Raw genomic sequence first — 5,858 nt, forward strand, 5'->3', positions numbered from 1 at the left:
TATCTCTTTCCCAGTCTGGACAGAGGCTGGGTGAGCTCTGCCCACAGTCAGAGGTCACGGAGGAGCTCACCTCTTTGTCCTCTCAGGCCCTGCGAACTCCCAAGGTAGGCAACCAGCATCGCTTCCTATTTGGCTACAGATGCTGGCGAAGGTTGGTGATGATATGAATTAAGTCGTAAGATTTTTTTTTTCTTTTGAATGTGGCTTGAGTGTTAGTCTGAAGTTTAAGACAAACCAGAACAAAACAAGACAGATTGAGTTTCACTGAAACTTAGGTTGTTGATTTCCAAGGAAGTGCCTTATAAAAACATGCCAGGCACTATTACCCATAGGTCAAATCCCGTGAGACGTGAGCATGGGGAAAACTTGCTTGAGTTTCCCCCCAATTTCATTGTCTTGTGGGAGCATTTGGCTCTAAACTGTGACTTCTCAGCCATGATTCCTGCTGCACCTAAAAACTCCCTGGAGGGTTGTTAGAAATGCAGATGCTGGGGCCCATTCCGATGTAGTGAAACATAATGCCCAGGCTGAAGATGGAGGCCTGTGCAGTTTTACTTTTCATATATCCTCTTACGTGATTATTGTACCCAGCCGGGATGGAAAGCCACTGCCTTGGGCAAATGCTGTATATTTTTGGCATTCACATTCTCTATTCATGGAATCCTTGAATCCCAAACATTAGGAGGGATCTTGGTAATCAGTCAGTGTAGCACTTTCCAAAATTATGGTCTAGAAGCTGGGAACAAGCAGGCAGAGTTTCCTTGTCTTATATGACAGAAACTGTCTGGTCTTAGACTCTAAATTAACACCTCACTGCTTGAGGAACACAAGAGGGAGATGCTGGCCTAACACAAGCCCATCTAAGAACTCATGACTCTGGACTTTTGGCCTTGCTGATCCCTGCTTCTGCTGCTTCTGGATGCTCTCTCCACCCCCCAGCTTGGGACAAAGATGACACATGGGGCCCGTGTGGGACATCCACCTTCTAGAAGGGTGGGAGGTGGTGTATGCAGTGGTGCAGGTGACCCAGCCATGTTCTAGGTATTGCTTTAAGGTCATACAGCATTACAGAACCACTGAGGAACAGACATTTCCTCCCCTCCCCAGGGAGAAATCCTAAATCTTGGAACTTGGGAATAAACAATAGCCCCTCTGTTCTATCTTGAATACAACTTCCTAGTTGGATACTGAGGAATTCACCTCCAACCCCAACGCCTTTCTACACTGAGTTCCTATCCATACTCAACCAGAGAGTAGACATGGGCGGTGGAGAATGGGAGAAAAGATTGGGGAGCAAGAGGAAGCTGGGAGGGGGGTGGACAGAATAGGGTTGGCTAGATCCCTTCCCTCACCCAGAACTCTGACTGCGAGTGACCCACTGCTGACTCTCCATGTGGCATCAATTACGTGGACCCTTCCTCTAAGGATGCAAAGACTATGCCATTATCTGCTTTACACCCTCAGGAAATCCAGCCTGGGTCCTGTCTGGACTAATTGTTCAGTTGTCATGTGAATAATGGCACACCAAAAGTGACACAGCTGGGTCTTTATGCATCTTTAGAGAAAACTGCTTTCATCCCCTTTACTGTGCTATGGAAACCCTGTCTCTTCTAGGAACAAAACTTTTGGGCTCCTTGGGGGTAATGCTAATGCTCCTCAGTTCACTAGTGAAGTACAGAGCTAGTCTGTGACCCCAATACCCAGAAACACTCTTAATTCATTTACTTTCAGACTCTTACCCAGAAATCTCTGGGAAGCTTGACCACACCCTGGGTCCACAGGCCCAGAATTTTTGTAGCAAGAAAAGCCATTCTAACCTGAAATTTTAAAAAGCAAATCAGTAAATGATCCAGGCTCCAAAAGGCCCAGGCAAGGCCACCCCAAATAGGGCTGTGACTATCATAATAGGTGATTGTTTCATGTTTTAATGAGTCTCAAAACTTCCTACATAAGATCAGCCTCCACTTCAGCCCTCTTGACAGGCTCTAGTAAATAACACAAGTTGACAGGAATAAAACAGCTTGCTCAGGAGCAGTTGGGTGGAATTAGAATGAACAGACAAGAAAGAAAAATTGGCGCTTGGGTCACAAGGAACTTTTTGTTAGGAACTCTCTGGGGGATTTGGTGGGATGTGGCCCCGCTGACTAATCACCAGTAAAGAAAGTTTACAGCCTGTCCACCATGCCAACGTCCTTAATAACTTGAAAAGCACAAGAGGTGGCTGTTAATTTCAAAGACAGTTATATGAAGCTTTTATTGAGTGTGGCACAGAATATATAGTTAGCAGCCTGCGAGATAACGATCCCTTTAAATAAGGCTTTTAAAGAAACAGTTTTATTTTTGCTCGAGCCAAAAGAACAGAAATTTTCTTCTCTTATTTTAAGGCAAGAAAAAAAAACCTGTGTATAAAGTTAAATCTCTGTTTTTCACACAAGACAGGCCGCTTTCTTCATCTTCCTTCATCGAGAGCATCTGCTATGCCCCATTCAGAGCCTTACTTGTTCAGATGGACAGGGCTTTGACATTGTCGTGATGCTGCGTTCCCAGGGAGAGAGCAGATTGGTGAGGAAGAGGTTACACAGTGGGGAGGCGGCAGCACTATCCCAATTATCCTGTGAATGCTGGTTCTGATGCCTCCTCTCCCCACCTTGGCTGAAAATGCTGTGAAGAAGTGTTGGCCCTCGTGCGCAGTAATGTTGCAGTGTGAAGAAACCAGTGAGCTCTCTGAATTAGTGAGAAATGGCCATGAAAAGAGCAGGATTTCACACGCTTCCCGAGAGAAATATGGGGGACAGAGGCCGTGTGGTAGAAGCAAAGTGGGTACAGTTTGCTGCCCAGTCTAGCACTCCATGGCCTACTGTCACTTCTTGAAATGAGCTTTAGATGGGCCTGAAAGCCCTGAGCTATGGTAACAGGAGGGCAGACCTCCCCTCAGCGCTAGGCAGCCAGCTCATGAACCCTGAGGAATATTGTACTTTTATCCTACTCCCCCACCCCGTTTTCCTCCTCTAGCCACCCCCCACAGTGTTATATTCAGTACTCACTAAGCAGGGTGCTGAGAGCTGAGGACAGAAGGTGAAAAGGCCAGACATGACCCAGTGCTAGGATATACAGGCCAGCGCACCTTCCCCTGCTGCAAATCTGCCGTAAATCCCAAGAGTGGCTTCAGCTATGGGGATGCGGGAGCTAAGCCTCAACAGGACCAAATGCTACTGGCCAAAGAGTGAAAAAAAAATAAAACAAAATGTAACACGAGGCAGGCTTTCTCTGAGCCAGTCCTGTGGAAGGGAAGGAATGATGTATACAAAAGAGATTTGTTAAATAAAAATAAATTATTTCCTGCTTCAGCTCTGGCAACAAATGGAGTCTCTCTCATTACCTAATTCAGTCTTGTTGGCAACATGTTTCACTTTGATTCATTCTTGTTGACTTCACTGAGTTTTTCAAAGACACATTTCTGCCTCTTACAGAATATGAGAGTTTAGTGATTTCCAGGGACTTATCCTGAAAAGGGCATCTGGCTTTTCCTTTCCCCAGGTAGAATTGCTTGATAGCCCAGGCAAGCCCCTTTTAGAAGTTCTGGTAATTCCAGATCCGGTGGATTCTGGGCGAGATCTCCCAGCCTTCCCCACCTTGAGCATTTGGCACGCACTGGAAGTCACATCTGTGGCCAGTGGGCCTCTGGAATGGCTAGGAAGGCATTTTCAGATACAATGTATCGAAGCAGCTATCACTTTTGCTGGTCTAGGTGTGCAAAAGGGGAGGGGGCTGTTCTAAGAAAGGGGGAACTGATTCTTTTAAGGCTAACAGGAAGGAAAATGATCTCTGGGTGTCAAACTTATTCTCCCACAGGTCTTAACAAAGAAAAGGAGATTTTCATTGCTGAGTGGCCACTCAGAGCTTCCTTCCTGGCCAACGTGGGCCCGGTGTGGAAACGGAAAGGCTGCCACCTGTTCCTCAACCTCTGCCTTGGTCAGACTGATGGCTGGATGAGAAGATGGCTGTGCAAAGCCAGGTCCGCAGACAGCGGGGAACTATGCTGGGTCACCAGCCTATCAACAGCCGTTTAGGGAGCCCCTGTCCTTAACAGGAAATCGTCTGGACCTTTTGTCTTGCAAATTATCCATTGAAAAGCCAAGAACTTCGGCCGACTGTATGGCAGCCCTGTGACTGACGGTGATCACATTTCACTGGTGTTCATCAGACTGGGCACAATGAGTCTGGATATAGAACTTTCCTCCCCAAGTTCTGCCTTTGAGACGATTGCCCCATGTTACTCGTTAGAAGACTGTGACACCGCTGAGCTTAACACTTGATGTTGCAGCTGTAACGAGGTGATCCTAGCCAATGAGGGCTGGCTATGCCACGACCCCTTTCCTCTGAACATACACCGCTGTTCCAGGGACTCTTGACCTGGAAGATCGTATGACCACCAGTGACCACGCTGGGAGCCCTGAGAGTCGGGAGCATCACTGTTTACAACTTTTATCTTCTCAACACGTTCCAGGCTGAGCAGTTACTGAGTTGCTTGTCCTTCACCAGGGCTGCAGAGGATAGGCACCTTCCTCCATCCTGCTGGCCTGGCGGTGGCTGGACTGGAGAAATAGCCTGAGTCTGTGCCACTTCTTGCTCTCTTGCCTCTGGCCTCTGCTCCCAGTGTCAGGAGTTGGGAGTAGATGATGAGGGCTCAAACCACCTCCCATGTCCCCTATCCCAGTCTGAGTCAGGGTTCCAGACTCTCCCTGAGAAAACAGGACTGGAATTTCACTTTTCATTCACTCATTTCTTTATCCATCTATTGTGTTAGCTATTTTTCTCTCATTGCTGAGACAAAATACCTGACACTCAAAGTTAAAGGGGGAAAGGTGTATTTGGCTCATAGTTAGTTAGAAAATTTATCCCATAATCAGCTGGCTCCAAGGCAGGGAGGCACACAGCAGAGAGGCAACAGTTCACGGCAGTGAAAGGCAGCAAAAGCAGCAAGGGAATTTAACAGCATCTTTCTGCTTCTTTTATTTTATTCAAACTGCATGGGGTGGCTAGTACTCACACTCTTAATCCTAGTGTCCTCAGGCCTAGCATTGCACCTTGAATCAATCACACACTCTTAAATTCAGCCATCTCTGAAAAAGCCCCACCTAAAACTGCCTGAGGCTTTGGAGGCACGTCTTAATACAAGCCCTAACATCTACAAATACTTACTGAGCGACTGCTTGGTACCAGGCAATTCCCATGGAAACCACCTGGTCGTCTGCTAGTCCACATACTGAATGCTCACTATGGGGAATGCTCACTCCAAAGAACGTACTACGCATCCAGATGAGGCCAGGCAGGCCCAGTCAAGCCCTGGGGACCTCAGACGACAGGACAAAAGTAATGGCAAGTGCTCCTAAGTGCAAGAGTCTAGAACCCCACGGAGTGGCACTGGGGAGAAATGCACTTCCCCTTGGCTGCTGGTTTCTGTGGCCTGGTCACAGCAGTGCGAAGGCTGGTCTGTGGCCCTGCTCTGCTGAGTTGCCCCCCACATGTTCAGTCCTACTCCCAGCCCCAGTCCTTCAGGATTTGGAGGCTGGTACCAGACTCAAATTAGACATTTTTTTCCGGGCAGGTGCAGCACAGACAGAGACCCACATACTCAGACTGCTTTAATTTATCATCTGAGGTTAGTAGGGAGATCTCAGGAACTCTAATGTTAGGGCCTTGCCTTCAAGGTTTGACTGCTTGTGGGAGTGCCCCGTAATACCAGGTGAGTCCAGGAACAGGAGAGCTGGTGCCCCAGAGCCTTAAAGGGCCCTGTTCACCACCCTCCCTCGGCTTGCCACCCGAGTTCCTGGCTAGAGCTTCCCTATCACAGCATG

The sequence above is a fragment of the Fukomys damarensis genome, unplaced genomic scaffold (genome assembly GCF_012274545.1).
Source record: "Fukomys damarensis isolate Sample0158 unplaced genomic scaffold, DMR_v1.0_HiC HiC_scaffold_2, whole genome shotgun sequence".
Lineage (NCBI taxonomy): Eukaryota > Metazoa > Chordata > Mammalia > Rodentia > Bathyergidae > Fukomys > Fukomys damarensis.